The sequence below is a fragment of the Sphaerodactylus townsendi genome, linkage group LG02, assembly GCF_021028975.2.
Source record: "Sphaerodactylus townsendi isolate TG3544 linkage group LG02, MPM_Stown_v2.3, whole genome shotgun sequence".
In the NCBI taxonomy this organism is placed as follows: domain Eukaryota; kingdom Metazoa; phylum Chordata; class Lepidosauria; order Squamata; family Sphaerodactylidae; genus Sphaerodactylus; species Sphaerodactylus townsendi.
In genome coordinates, this window is record NC_059426.1 from 137,240,353 (window position 1) to 137,255,839 (window position 15,487).

The window sequence follows — 15,487 nt, forward strand, 5'->3', positions numbered from 1 at the left end:
ATTTTGCTCACAAGCTTTGCTGGTTTGACTTCACCCATAATTACTGCAGATTTTACAACAACTTGTACCTTGTAGCCCCACAGTATACACTTATATTCATGGTAGGTTTTCCAAACTACAACCAATTTTACCAGTTGCAATTGGTTTCAGTTTGAGAAATTTTCTGAGCTGTTGTTGAAAGCAAGGTTTGATATTTGTCTTTTGAGTGGTCCCTGGTATCCATAAAACTATCTTCCAGCATCACATTTCAGAGGAATCAACTTTCTTCCTGTCAGCTTTCTTCATTGTCCAGCTTTCACATCCAGGAATACCTGAAAGTGACATTGCACTGCTCTAAAAATTGCCAGAAAATCTGTGATAAAACCATAATGTTTCTGTCAGTTTTTAGAATGGTACAACATCATTGCATCAAGTTTAAAACCATAAGGTTTCTGATAATTCCTAAAGCAGTGGATGTCATTTGCAGGTTTACCTCAGAAGTGACATAATGCTGTTGCACCAACAGTGATTTTAAAGTTTATTTTTCTCCTGTCAGGTGACAGCGTGAATTCATAGGTAACTCAGGTTGCCAGCATGACATCTCCCCCCATAGCGGAGACCTGGCTACCCTATTTATACCTTATTTTTCTTCCCTTTGGAGACCCAAAGAGACTTACATGGTCTCCTGACCTCCATTTTATCTTCACATTATCTGCTCTATGAATAGGCTAGGCCCGTGGTGGCGAACCTATGGCACTCCAGATGTTCATGGACCAATTGGCCATGCTGGCAGGGCCTGATGGGAATTGTAGTCCATGGACATCTGGAGTGCCATAGGTTCGCCACCACTGGGCTAGGCCAAGAGTATGTGACAAGCCCCAAGACACCCAGCAAGCTTCCATGGCAAAGTGGGAATTTGAACCTGGGTATTCCAGATCCTAGTGCAACATTCTAATCATTACACCTTATAGTCTCACTTTTTTGACTAATTTTTCATCTCTTTTCTTTGACTAATTTTTCATCTCTTTTCTTTCATTTTCTTTGGATATTTTATTGCTATCTCAATCTATTTGGCTGGTGTCATAGTGGATTCTCTCTTCCCCTAAATTCTAGTGATCTTCATGTTCTCGTTTCTGCATGCCATCCTAGTGAGGTCTACTCAGAATCCTACTCTGGTTTAGTCAGTGGGACTTACTCCCATGAAAGTGTTCAAAGGATTGCAATCTTTGAGAACACTCCTAAGGTGGTCTACTTAGAATTAAGTCCCATTTTATTCAGTGAGCCTTAATCTTAGGAAACTATTCTTAGGATTGTTACTTACACCCCCATCTAACAGGTGGGGTGCTTTGTTGCATGGTACATCTGTGCTGCCCCTCTGTCCCCAAGGAGGCGAAGCAGGGAGGCTTAAATTGCAAAAAAGCCTCCCCAGTGCCAGGAAACCCCCATTGTACTTAATGGACTTATGCTACCTTTTCAGTACATCTCTGTGAGGTAGGTTAGGCTGAGAAAATCTAACAGACCCAAGGTCACCAAGTATTTGAGTTTATTGCTATGTTTTCTTATTTAGAAAATTTATGTGCTGTCTGTGCAGAGAAGCTGCTTGAGGGGGCTTACATAAAACATCATAAAAGTTGTTAACAATTAATAAACTATTAAAAACCAATGACTTTAATCTTGCCTCTGCCACGAATACAGTGACCTGCCAGATTCATTGATCCAAGTGCAATATGGGAATAATTGCATTGATTTGTAAGATTAATATGTATTCCTTTGATAATGTACCATATATACTCATGTATAAGCTGAGTTTTTCAGCACATTTTTGTGCTGAAAAAGCCCCCCTCAACTTATACACGAGTCAGCTGTATTTTAAAAAATATTTTAGGGTTTTTACTTTGTCGGCCGTTTTTAGGCTAGCAGCATCAAAATTTCAGGATATCATCAGGTCACACTCCTGATACCAGCCAAGTTTGGTAAAGTTTGGTTCAGGGGGTCCAAAGTTATGGACCCCCAAAGGAGGTGCCCCCATACCCTATTGTTTCCAATGGCAGCTAATTGTAGATGGGGCTACATTTCGAGGGTCCATAACTTTGGATCCCTTGAACCAAACTTCACTAAACCTGGGTGGTATCATCAGGATTATCTCTTGCTGATACCAACCAGGTTTGGTGATGTTTGGTTGAGGGGGTCAAAAGTTATGGATCCCCAAAGTCGGTGCTCTCATCCCCCATTGTTTCCAATGGAAGCTAATAGTAGATTAGGCTACCCTTCTGAGGGTCCATAACTTTGGACCCCCTGAACTAAACTTCACCAAACCTGGGTGGTATCATCATGAGGCTCTCCTAAAGATACTCTGAAATGTTGGTACTGCTAACATAAACATTCCTCCTCTGACAGGTTGTGTGAATGTCCCTTCGAAAATGACACCTGCCATGTGCAATTTTTAAAATATGTACACACTAAAAATAATGAACTATTCTTTTAAAAAAGCAGGGTAGTTTTGATTTCACAGAGTGAACAGGAATGTTCATTCCAGTTTTTATTGTAAGATCAACTGTTTAAAACCCTTCCTTACAAAAAAGCTAAGGTTTTTGTACTTTTAAAGTTATTGTTGATACCATATTGTTCTTGTTGACCCTCTTTTCCACTTACAGAGCTAGTTTTCTGTTTTTCTTTGAAATAAATATTCAAAAACATTTAACCTACTGATGCCTCAATTAATGTAATTTTATTGGTATCTATTTTTATTTTTGAAATTTACCAGAAGCTGCTGCATTTTTTACCCTTGACTTATACACGAGTCAATAAGGTTTTCCATTTTTTTGTGGTAAAATTAGGTGCCTCAACTTATATGCGCATCAACTTATACACGAGTATATACGGTATATGAAATAATTAAGACAATTCAAAGTTTCATATAAATGAGAGGTAGTCTTTTTGAAGGGGCAGACTATTTGATGGTATGACTGGCTATATTAAATACTCCTGCAGATACAAAGCAAAATTAACATAACTGGAATTTGGATATATACAACTAATTGTAAAACCTATGAAGAAATGACAGACTACGTTTCTAGGCATAGTATTCTAGAGGGAAGGGAAGTGGGATGGTGCTAAACAAGAAAATGAGATTGCTTTGACCAAAATGTTCAGAGGTCCAAGTGAGAGGTAAACCTTTTTGAGAAGTGTGGTGACTTTGCTAACAGAAATATTTAAAGCAAGACAACAATTTAGCAGGCATGACTGTCTAAGCAAGCAAAGCTTACTCAAGCAGATGTTGTCTTATCCTGGCATGAAGAATTGCCAAGAAATGATTTAAATAAAACAGAAGTGGAAACATGCGAAAGCATCTTTAAAGGAATGGAATTGCTAAGATGACCAGTGTCTTAAAGCGTTTATAAAAGTATAGACCAAATAAGATATGGCCTGCTGTTGGTGAAAAAGGAAATGAGTAAAGAACACTAAGTGTAAAATGATGATACTGTGATGGACTTTCTTTAGAAAGCAACAACACCAAGTAATTGTATTTCTGAAACAACTTTGTCAAGCTGGATAGCCCAAGCTAACTTCATCTCTCAGATCTTGAACGTTAAGCAGGGTCAGTGTTGGCCAATATTTGAATGGGGGACCATCAAGAAATACTAGTGTCATGATACAGAGGAAGGCAGTGGCAAACCACTGAATGTCTTTTGCCTTGAAAACGCCACCAACTGTGACTTGATGGCAAAAATATAAATAACTAAGAATTGTAAGTAATTGGGCTCTGTCCTTTCAAACTAGAATATCCATGACCCAGTGAAGACAGATGAACAGATTAGTAACCTAGTCCTATTAAAATAGGAGCTGTGTGGCGTAGTGGTTAAGTGCTTGCACTGCCACTCACACGGTCAGGAATTCGAGCCTCCTGTGGGTCAGATATCCTGGCAGCTGGCTCATGGTCAACTCAGCCATCCATCCATTCCTTGGTTGGTAAATGAGTACCTAGCTCATAGCTAGGGGGTAAAGAATAGCCGGGGAAAGCAATGGCAAACTACCCCACAAAAACGGCTTGCCTATGAAATCACTGCTTGCAGTGGTACCCCAGGGTCGGACACAACTGAAGGGGAAACTTTACCTTTTACCTATTAAAATATAGTAAGGTAGGGGAGAAAGGAAAAAAATTGCTTCACAAGTGGAGCGTGGTCTTTAATCCTCTGGTGCATCTTATTTTTCTTGCCCATTCTGAGTTTTGTTACCTAGACTGAAATGTAATTAAATAGAAATTAAACGAATTAAATGCAAACATCCTTTATTTATAATAATCAAGCAGATTCCGCATGGGCCAAAAACAGTGGTGTGAGAACAGTGTAAAATGATTTAAAACAGTGTAAAAGGGTTTACACTGTTTTCACACTGCTGTTTTTGGCCCATGCGAAATCTGCCTTATTGATAATCATGGATGATGTACTCATTACATTCAGATGGTTGTATCTATCCAAAATATACGCCCATTGTCACAGAGATCTTGGTTTGAATGGGAACCTCATGATGCCAGCAGTTTCATGGGCAGCCAAGCTTGGCATTGTTTAACTTTTTCATACCTGTTTCCTAGCATTGGCCGTTTCTGCACGGCGTCGATGGGGGTTGGGTCAGCGCATTCCGTGCCGACCCAACCCCCCTGGGACCGTTTGCATGAACGGTCCCAGAAACAGCCGGGACGACGGCGCTGCAGAGCGCCGTCGCCCGGCCGACCCAGCTTGTCCCTGGCCCTCCAGCACATCGCCGAGGCCTGGAGACACGCCCCCAACCCTAAGCAGCTCCTGCTTTCCAGCGATCGCAGGGCATGCTGGGGGCCCGTAAGTGTTCCAGTCCTCGGTGACATTGATGCCCGGAAGGCCGGTGGAAGCCCAGGTAAGTGAAGGGTGGGAGTGGGGGGGGAGGGCGCCTTGGAGCTGCTGCGACTCCAAGCCGGCTTTTTCCAACAACCTCGCTCCCCGAGTGAGGTTGGGAAATGACAGCTTCGCGCCGGTCGCCGGAAATGCCAGCTTCGCGCCCCCTGTGTGAATGGCTCCCTGGGGATGGCGTTTTTGCCGTCCCCAGGCCGCCATAAAACGCCCGTGCAGAAAGGGCCATAGTTATTTGGAAAGTACAGATCCAAGCACTGCAGGAAGCATAAAAGTTTTCTATGGATTATATATCAAAGTCTAAATGACAGCTCATTGCAAGCTGGTCTTTTTCATTTCATTAGATTTTGTGCCTTTTGCATTTATTGGCTATATTTGTGATTTTAGTATTGTATGAATAGATAGCACAATTGTATTTTGTAGTAATGTTCTTTATGTGAAAGCTCAACTTTTGTAATTAATTAGCTCACAAATTTTCTTTTTCTATTTTGGTTCAGAGTCCTGCTTTGGAAGTATATTCAGTTACGATTTAGCTTTAATCTTTAGAATGCAAATGTGAGATAATACCTATAAGCTAGAGATAACTGTACTAATTTACCATGCATTTGGTACAGTGATCTATCCTGTACCATTGGTTCCTATAAATGTCCTTCATTATACTGTTCATCATCCTGGATGTAATTTGGGTTATCAAAAAACAACATTTCTGTCCAGATAAATTCAGCTTTCTGCTCTATGGTTTCAGCCAATGAGAGCTGTATATTCTGGCAAGCTCTGCATCAGTTACAGTGGCGTATTCTGTCTAAAATGGGGCCAGCCTCCAACTTCAGCTGAGTTACGACCTGAATCATCATCCTAGGAGCAGCTCCTTCCATCATCTTCCACTGGTGTCATATAGGAGAATTGACAGTGATGGTCTATTATGTGTCAGGTTTTGACCTAGTGTGAGTACTTACTAGTGTGCATAAAAATGGTTATTATAATTAAAACTTTTTTCTGAGTGCTCAAAGCACTTGATATACATTGCCTTAGTGATGCTTATGTCATACATGTAAGTACCACAGAAATAGTTGTATGACAATCGTGCACTTTTACATTCTTGTAACAGTACAACCCTAAGAACAGTTACTTCTTTCTGAGAGCCCCATGGGGGGGGGGGGAGTCCACCTATTGGAGTGGTGCACAGCCATGCCGGTGGATCTGCCCTCCCCAGGACACTTACTTCAGTGGAGGGGCGATTCCACCGGTGTACAACTGTCACAGCCTTCCCCAATGCTAAGAAGTGGTGCCAAGCAAGGCGCCAGCATCCTAGCACCTTTGGGGTGGGCCAAGGACAAGGCTGACATTAGTTGACTCCCTCCCAGCCACTCAGTGCATTATGCTGGTGGTGAAGTATTGAGACTTAAGCAACCCTTTTGGGTTAAGCCTTATTATGCCCAGTTGGGGCTTCTTGGCAGTGGGGAGGATTTCACTCTTTTAAGGACTTCCAATGCCACTGGGAAGCCCCTTTGGGAGTGACAGGGTGGCACAGCTGCGGCTCTGCAGCTAACTGCCTGGACTTGTGGATGGGGCTGCCTGCCCATTCATTTCATTGGCCTAAACTGGAGTAACTGCATAGGATTGCACTGTTTGTCCATGAACATCATAGGTTGAGAAGACTGTAACTCTGGCTCATTCCGCACATGCAGAATAATGCACTTTCAAACTGCTTTCAATGCTCTTTGAAGCTGTGCGGAATGGCAAAATCCACTTGCAAACCGTTGTGAAAGTGGTTTGAAAACGCATTATTTTGCATGTGTGGAAGGGGCCCCTGTTTAGGATTGCAGTATAAAGCTACTTGACATGTCCATAGCTGAGATGAAATTTGCACTTCTGCTCCAGTCCTTGATAATCATGTTAGACAAACTTTGAATGCATCCTCTTGGCATAGAGTGCATTCATGGTCCAGAGAGAGCTTCTACCACATGCCAATCTGGCACTTAACTGCCTTCAACCACACCATTTAAATATTTTATTGGCAGAAATACCTCTCTTAAAATATTTTATTGGCAGAAATACTCCTCTTAAAAGGGCATTTTTAATGGTTAGATTGGGAGAATAAGGTTGCATAGGGAAGTACTGGTTTTAAAAGTCAACCAGCATTACATATTACAGTTGGGATTAAAAAATTTTTAATATATCATTTACCAAGCATTTCTGTTGTATTAGTTCAATTTCTTGGTGCAGTTGGATATTTAACAATATTTGCACAAGAGGAAAAATGCTGAATCTCTGCAGTTGCATTTATACTATTTTGTTTAATGATATAGATATCCTGTGTACATCCAAGAATAGTCATGATATGAGGTGTGTGTTAGTTTGAAATGGGAAGCATGAGGGCTGCTTTTTCCTGGATCTTCTGGGGGTTAGATTGCAGGGATAGAATAGCAGCTGTATATTGGCTATGAAGAACACAGCGGGGAACAAGATAGAGAACCAGGTGAATTTAATAAAACTCTTTTGTCTCTCTCAAGACTCTGTTAATACATTTGTATCAGCAGATAGTAATCCTGGCATCAAAAGCATATGCTGCAAAATGAATCACAATTGTAGTTTCATCTGGTTTTAAAACTATTGCACTGACTTGTAGAAGTGTAGAACAAACAATATTGAATTAATCTGGAATCACAGTAAAATGACAGTAAAATTTCCACACTAGACTCACAGGCACATTTGATAGCAGTGGTTTAGATTAGCTTGACATACTATAGCATACACATAAAAGTTACAATTGCTGAAAGAGAAATAACAGCTCTTTCCAATGTTTTTGGTTGTATTCCTGGAGTGCATTGAATTTACAGCTCACAGCAAGTGTCAAAATTGCTAAAGGCCGTTTCCGCACGGCCGTGGAGACGCCTCCACGCCGGCAGAATTATCGCCGGCGTGGAGGCGGAGGCCGTTCGCATACAAGCATGTGGGCGGCCTCCAGAGAGGCCGGCAGGCGGCAGGCGGCTCCGCACGGAGCTGCCTCTTCCCCCTTCCCCGTCCCACTCACTGTGTCCCCGTCGTCGGCCTGCTGGCTGTCGCAGCCCCGCCCACGCTGCCCTCCGACCTCCAGGAGTTGGAGTGGGACGGGGAAGGGGAAACAGCGTGTTCCCGGCGGTGCTGTTCGCACCGCGCCTCCGGGAACACGCTTTCCCCTCAAAAACAACCCTTTAAAGGTTGTTTTAAACAACCTTTAAACAACCTTTAAAGGGTTGTTTTTTAGGGCGGCCCTGGCGCTTACGCTTAACCACTGGGAGGAGATGCCAGTCAGGTCGGCGCTGCTGCATTTTTGGCAGCAAAGCGCCGCCATACGCGAAACGGCGGCCTGGGGGCACTTGGCGATTTTTTACTGCCCCAGGCGATGCGATTTTTCATTTGATGAGGAAAGGGCCAAAGTGTTCTTTAAGTTAAATTCCTTCCTTCCTTCCTTCCTTCCTTCCTTCCTTCCTTCCTTCCTTCCTTCCTTCCTTCCTTCCTTCCTTCCTTCCTTCCTTCCTTCCTTCCTTCCTTCCTTCCTTCCTTCCTTCCTTCCTTCCTTCCTTCCTAAATTATACCTTGAGTAGGTAACACTATTGGAGCATCATATTTCTGAAGCATTATATCAAATGTATGTATTTTATGTACATCTATGTTTTAGATACTGTTTTAATGTCTTGATATTTCAATGTTGAAATATTTTGATGTTCACTGCCTTGAAAACTCTTTTGGGGTAGAAAGGCAGCATTAAAATGCTTTTAAAAAAATAATAAATAAATATTTGTTTTGCCTGATGTATAAAAACATTTTTATTTTATTTGTAACTATTTGAGAGCCCAATCCAATGTGGGGAAGTAGAGTGGCAGCTGGGGAAAGCACTGTGGCGCCACTCCCAAAGGGGGAATAGGTGGCATGGGCACCAGCAAACAGAGAGAAAATGCTCACCTCTCCCTGGTTAGCCCATCCCATAAACATACTTACAGCATGCATTTTGCATGCATACATCTGTGTCATTGAAAGTGGACATTCCCAGGCTAAAATGCCACTGAAAACTGACTAAAGTCAGCTCCTTCTGGGAATGCCCCGAAACACCCCCCTGGATGCCGGCACAGATCTGAATGACACAGCATTAACAGCATCTGACCTAATTTCTGGGTTCAGGCACCACACTGCTATCTGTTCCCCTGCGCTGGCCTAAGTGCCTGAACGTCAGCATCCACACCAGTTTGAAAGACTCAATGAGTCCTGGCACCAGTGCAGGGGTCACATGGCGTCCAATGAGGCATCCCCCCGACCTTGGATTACACAGTTAGATTAGAAAATCAGAAATCTGCATATATAAATTTGTTTGTCAAATCTAAACAAATGTGGAATACCTACTTCTTAAATATCCTGAACTCAATTAATATAATTTTTTACAATTTTCTTCTGTAGCTTATATATTTTACATGCAACCTAAAACTACAGATGGTAGTCAGGATCCAAACAACAGCTTTTGAAATTATTTTGACTCCTAAGTAATTACCATTCATATCAGCCAGTTTGGTGTACTGGACTCTAATCACTGGACTCTAATCTGGAGAACAGGGTTTGATTTCCCATACCACCACATGAGCAGCAAACTCTTATCTGGTGAACCAGATTTGTTTCCCCACTTCTACATTCCTACTAGTCACAGTTCGTTCAGAACTCTCTCAGCCCCACCAGCCTCACAAGGTGTCTGTTGTGGGGAGAGGAAGGGAAAGGAGTTTGTAAGCTGCCTTCAGTCTCTTACAGGACAGAAGGCGGGGTATAAATCCAAACTCTTCTTCTGCTTTAAAGAGTTTTGCCATATAGCATAGGCACTAGTTTGAGACACGCTAAGTCAAGACTTATGGGTCATGTAGAATTTGGCATATACTTGTTTGGATCCAGATCATTTACTCCTTACAATTCATATCAGTGGGACTTATTTCTCAAGCAAATATGTTTAGGATTACAGATTTATTCTCTTTCCTATAACCTGCCTTGCTGAACTGTCATTGAAATAGAGCTCAAAATCAGTATTTAACATTTAATGGAATGAAAAAACTAATTCTGCAGTTTAACTCAACATTTGCAGTAAGATGACTTGTACCCTAATGGCTTGTAATTAATTTTTCTGAAAATCATATTTATGATAGTCTGCAGATTCAGGCCTTTATCTAATATATAATGTTCATTTTGAGCCTTTAATTGCATTTAAATTAAAATCGGCTTAGCAGAAAAGATGAATTGTGGGAATGCATCAAACCACCCAGCATGTCCTAAAGATGTGAGCCTCAAAATGCAATTTGGTAGAGATGTGCAGAATCATTTGGAGTTCATTAATTTTTATTGCACAGGTAGTTTTACTAAAGTAGGTTATTTTCTTTGAAATTTATATTTATGTTTATGTCAATAGCTGAATATTGCATTAGCCCTTACATCTATTAGAGTTTATTAACCTGGTCTAATGAGAGTGGTACATGCTTTGGAGAAAGAAAATTTATCCTAAAACATTAGTTCAGATTAGGAAATGGCAATCCCTATGGTGAAATTTGCTAATATCTATATTTGTATATGGAGTTCAGCTAAGCACCTATCATATTTTAGAGTATCATGCTTTAAAGAAACAATAGAGTACATCTGTTTTCACTTATTACTTTATACATTTCTCCAATGTGAGCTGTCTCCTCCCCACATGCTGTGTATCTAAGGATCTGACCTGGCCATTGGGATAAAAATAGCTTCTGATGTGCTGCTCCATTGGATAGTCTTATATTTTTGTCTAGCTCCCTGGCAAGCGATCCTGAAAATGGCAGATGTTTCTGAGGATATGCAATTTAATTATAATGCTAGTTTAAAGCGATAAAGCGAAGAATTCTTTTGCATTGATACAGTACTACAAATTGACCACACCGTAGACCTCCTACTGAGTATGCAACATTATCATTGGTCAAAGTATTGATAGATGACTGCTAAATGCTTCAGTCACCTACCTAGGTTGATCAAATAGTGTGCTTTTATTAAACAAAAAATAATGTGATAAAAGCTCCTCTCATATTTTTGAGTTGGGGAACCATCTGCAGCCTTAGTCCTAATGGTTAATAAGTATATTGCTGTTCACTTTGGGTGTGATTTCCTTCTTTCCCCTGCTACTATTATCCAGGGATTTGGGGCAGGGGGGAGTTCCTTACAAACCACTAGTACTTCTTAGTTTGTGGTCAGAGATTATTGAAGCCTACATTCATTTAATACTCCCCAATCAGGACTTGACAGAGGTATTGCTTATTTTCTCATTTCATCACTGAAGCATGCCAGTGTAGTTTAGTCCCTAATTACTCTCAAACTGAGACGTTCCAAGTATTCCCAGGATGGTAATATTTTTCTGCCTGGATGAGTCATTACGTTGTTTGGCAGACTGAAACACCAGCCATTCATTGTTGGAACACTATCCCTCGTGTAGCACCTTTTCCTCTTGGCTGTCTGTTCCACAACTTTCATCCTGCTGTGACACTTCAAGCTGTACTGCATAAAAGCACATTTGCCTTCTTTCTCTATGACTGGGCCCAGGACAGTAGATAGGGATTGTTGGAATAGAGCTCCTTAATAATATAATGGAGCAATGACATTCTCCTGCTTATTTGTTTGCTGGTTAGTGTTAAAAACCAGGAGGGTCCTTTTCAAGGAATACTGTGGATGAGGGCATAAGCACAGTTCTTAGTCTACTTGCAACTCTCTATATCAGGTGTTCCCCTCATGTTAAAAAAATCCTCTTGCTGTTTTGATTTCATTTTCAATATCCTGCAGATGGCAGAAAGATGAAAGCAATGAATTGTACAACTCAATGCTCTAAAAAAGAATATTTCTCTTTCAGATAGCAGAGACATTTCACAGTTGGAGTTTAACTCCATTTGATATCATACAGCAAGTTAATAAAATCTCAAAGACAGCCATGCTTGCTTGTCAACATTATTATCAAACCTTTTGGTTGTTTGATTTTAATGTGTGTTTTTGTTATTTCTCTTGTTGATTCTTGTTTGAGTTTAATTTCTATCAGTTATATTCAGGGACTTGGTTTACTGCACAGATGCAATTTGTCAAGTAATCATGGCATTTGATTGTTTTGTGTATCTAACATAATCATGGGAATGTCTCATTTAATTAAAAAAATGAAAGATAAGGTTTCTAGTTCTCATGATTGGAGATAACATTGAAAATATAATCGTAGTATCTGCTGCAAACTCTAGAAACATAGAAGGCTCTGAAAAGGCCTTTTCTTCCTAGACAGAACTCATTTGCTGTTAGGTTCTTCACTTCTGTTCCTCTTTCCGTGTTACTTTCAGGATCTAGGCACTATGAACAGGACACCCTTATTGAGTCCCACATTGGATCACTTCAGCTGACTCTCCCAAGACAATGTTGACAGAGTCCTGAGAGCTGTGAAGCCTACCAGAGGTGTAGCTTCAAGGGGACAGTGTGTGTGTGAGACCCACAGGGGGCACGCCCCTGTTGGGGTGTTGCGGGACGTTGTGGGCTGGGACGGGCATTGCGGGATGGGACAGGGGTGTTAAAAGGGGCGGAGGATGCACTGGTGCACTGGGTGCTTTCCCCCCTTGCTACATCTCTGAAGCCTACCACATCCCTCTAGGGCCCATGCCCATTTTGACTGGTGAAGTGGGGATGAGGTAGAGACTCCCTTAGGAAATATTAACAATTTGTGTTTGAGTTCAGAGGACTTTTCTGAGGGATTGAAAAAAACTGTGGTAAAGCTTCTCTTGAAAAAGTCTTCCTTGGATCCAAAGATCCTTCCAACTACTGTTCAGTGTCTCATCTTTCTTTCCTGGATCAGATAGCTGACCAGCTCTAAGTCTTTTTGGAGAATGCATCAGTTTCAGTGGAGTTGCACAGGTTGAAGATTTTGGTATCTACCTTCAAAACAGTAAATGATCTGGAGCCATCATACTTACAGGACTTCCTCTCCTAGTATGTCCCCACCAAGGGCACTGTGTTCATTGGATAACAATCTGCTGGTGGTGCCTGACCTGACAGATATCCTGCTGACCTAAACCAAGGCTAGGACATTCTATGCCCTGGCCCCAACAAGGTGGAACACTTTTTCTAATGAGACCTAGGTTCTGTGGGACCTGATGCAATTCTGCAAGACATGTAAGACAGAACTGATCCACTAGGTTTATGACTGAGGCAGCAACGGTATGCCATTCAATAGCCCATCTCCTCCCCATCCTTCTTTCCCTCCCTTTTTTATACTCCTTTTTTGCATGTGTGACAGAGTACAAGAAAGCCTAAAAGTACAAGTCTCTCTGTAAACAGGATGTTTGCTTATCAGAGTGGGGAAATAAAATTCTAGGAACAGAGAAAAATCCTGATTGGATAAGGTAACCTTCACTCTGATTGGTTACCATTGGATTGGATTGGATGACACACTTTTGAATGACACACAGAGAGCAATTGGATCACACACACAGAAAGAGGAGGTTGTCTCTCTGACAGAAAGAGTTTTAGTATGCCTTTGAATTTTGATTCCTCAGGTGAACATTTATTGCGTTCCTTTCTTAGCGAGCACCTGAAGCACATAGCGAACCGGTGTGCCAAATTTCAACTTCATAGTTTTGGTGGTTTTTGAGTTCTTTTGATGAGTCAGTCAGTCAGTGGTATTTCACGTTTATAGATATAGATCAGGGGTAGGGAACCTGCGGCTCTCCAGATGTTCAGGAACTACAATTCCCATCAGCCCCTACCAGCATGGCCAATTGGCCATGCTGACGAAAACTGATAGGAGTAGTATCCTGATATGATTCACCACTAGATATAGATGATATAACTTGGTCAGTCAGGTATGTTACTGATGAGGTAATTCAACCAATCAGTTGAATTTGTTAGTTAGATCAGATGCTCTGCAGCTGCATCAGGTTCAACTAAGCAAATAACTTCTCCCATCCATGGGTTTGGGCACTAAGCAGTAAGGAATGTATCCTCCTAGATTCTTGTGGCTTCAATACTGCCAGGCCTAATGGTCTGACTAGCACCTGATTTGCCTCCCATCTTCCTTATCTGACTGACTGAAGCTACATTCAACTTCACCTTAGTTCTCATAGAAAGAAGCTTCTATGATTTTTAGCTAGGCCTCATCCTGAACCATTGTTTGACTTGACAGCAGACTATGAAAAGGCTTAGTCTCTTGACTAGCATTTGACTATTTATTTATTTATTTATTTATTGGATTTTTATACCGCCCCATCCCCAAAGGGCTCTGCATTTCAATATGTAAGGTATGATGGCATCTTCATATATGTCATATATCATTCCACCATTATACTGCTTTATAATTAGAGCAGAATTTTAACTCTAAGGGTGTATCTCCCTTTCTCAAATAGCACTTGTAGCTGACCAAAATTAAATTAGTCTTCCTCTGGGAATGTTATGTGTTTAACTGCGGAATGTGGCTTGGCTCTCTTGCTTGATCCATATGTAACTATGTCAGGCATTGTCATTTTGAGGCAAAGACTGTGGATGATCTTAAGAGACAGTTGTATGCATAGCTTGCCATTTGGTAACAAACCTCTGAACTGAGAAGCACTTGTCTACATGATAGCAGATGAGACTGTGCACTCACCAGTGGGGTGTAGAGACAACCATCTGTCAATTCAGAAGTCACTGAGTTTCAGTTGACCAAGTGTGGGAGAGCAAGAAAGAACATATGTTCACTGCTCATAAACGGCAGCAATTATATATAAGCAATCTAGCCAGAGTTAAAAGCTTTGAAATCAGTTGAAGTTAAGAATTTGCTTAAATATCTGCAAAATCAGTAGACCTTTAAGTAGTTCTTAACTTTAGCTAGATTGCAATTTTTGTTGTTGTTCTCTGAATGGTGCCATACTTATTCATGCTTATTAGGAAACATAAAGGCCACCTTGTTTGAGAACAACGTGCCATCTTCTGTACTTGGACTTGAGAGCAGAACTACACTTTATAGGACAAGTCTTCCAAACCCTATTTCACAGGGCATAGTCATTTGTTTGAAATAATTGAAGAAGAAGAAGAAGATTTATAGCCCTTCTTTCTCTCCTATAGGACACTCAAAATGGCTTACAAACTCCTTACCCTTCCCCCTTCACAACAAACACCCTGTGGGGTAGGTGGGACTGAGAGAGCTCCGAAGAACTGTGACTAGCCAAAGGTCACCCAGCTGGCGTGTGCTGGAATGTACAGGCTAATGTGAATTCCCCAGATAAGCCTCCACAGCTCAGACAGCAGAGCGGGGAATCAAATCTGGTTCCTCCAGATTAGAGTACACCTGCTCTTCACCACTACGCCACTGCTGCTCCTTAACTGGCTAGTAGAAGGGTGGATCTTGAACCTTTTATTAACTACTGATCCTTTCCCACAGATTTTCTCTTCCCCCCCCCGCCCCCCAGTATATCACACTTTATTCCCTCAGTGGGGAGAGAAAGGATCAGGGGGGAGAGGCTGTAGAAGAGAATGTAGATTTAGGAATGTGGGCTTCTGGCATAACATGTACTTCCATAGTAGGTAGAATGGCATAAAAATAATTAAGAATCCAACAAAATGCAATCTACACACACACACACACACAAGAGACC

The 15,487-nt window shown here is 41.4% G+C and overlaps 1 protein-coding gene across 14 annotated transcripts in view; it reads left to right on the plus strand.

The window, feature by feature from the left end:
• Window positions 1-15,487, plus strand: part of NPAS3 (neuronal PAS domain protein 3) — an 875,259-nt gene that overhangs the window by 342,186 nt on the left and 517,586 nt on the right. The window lies entirely within an intron of this gene.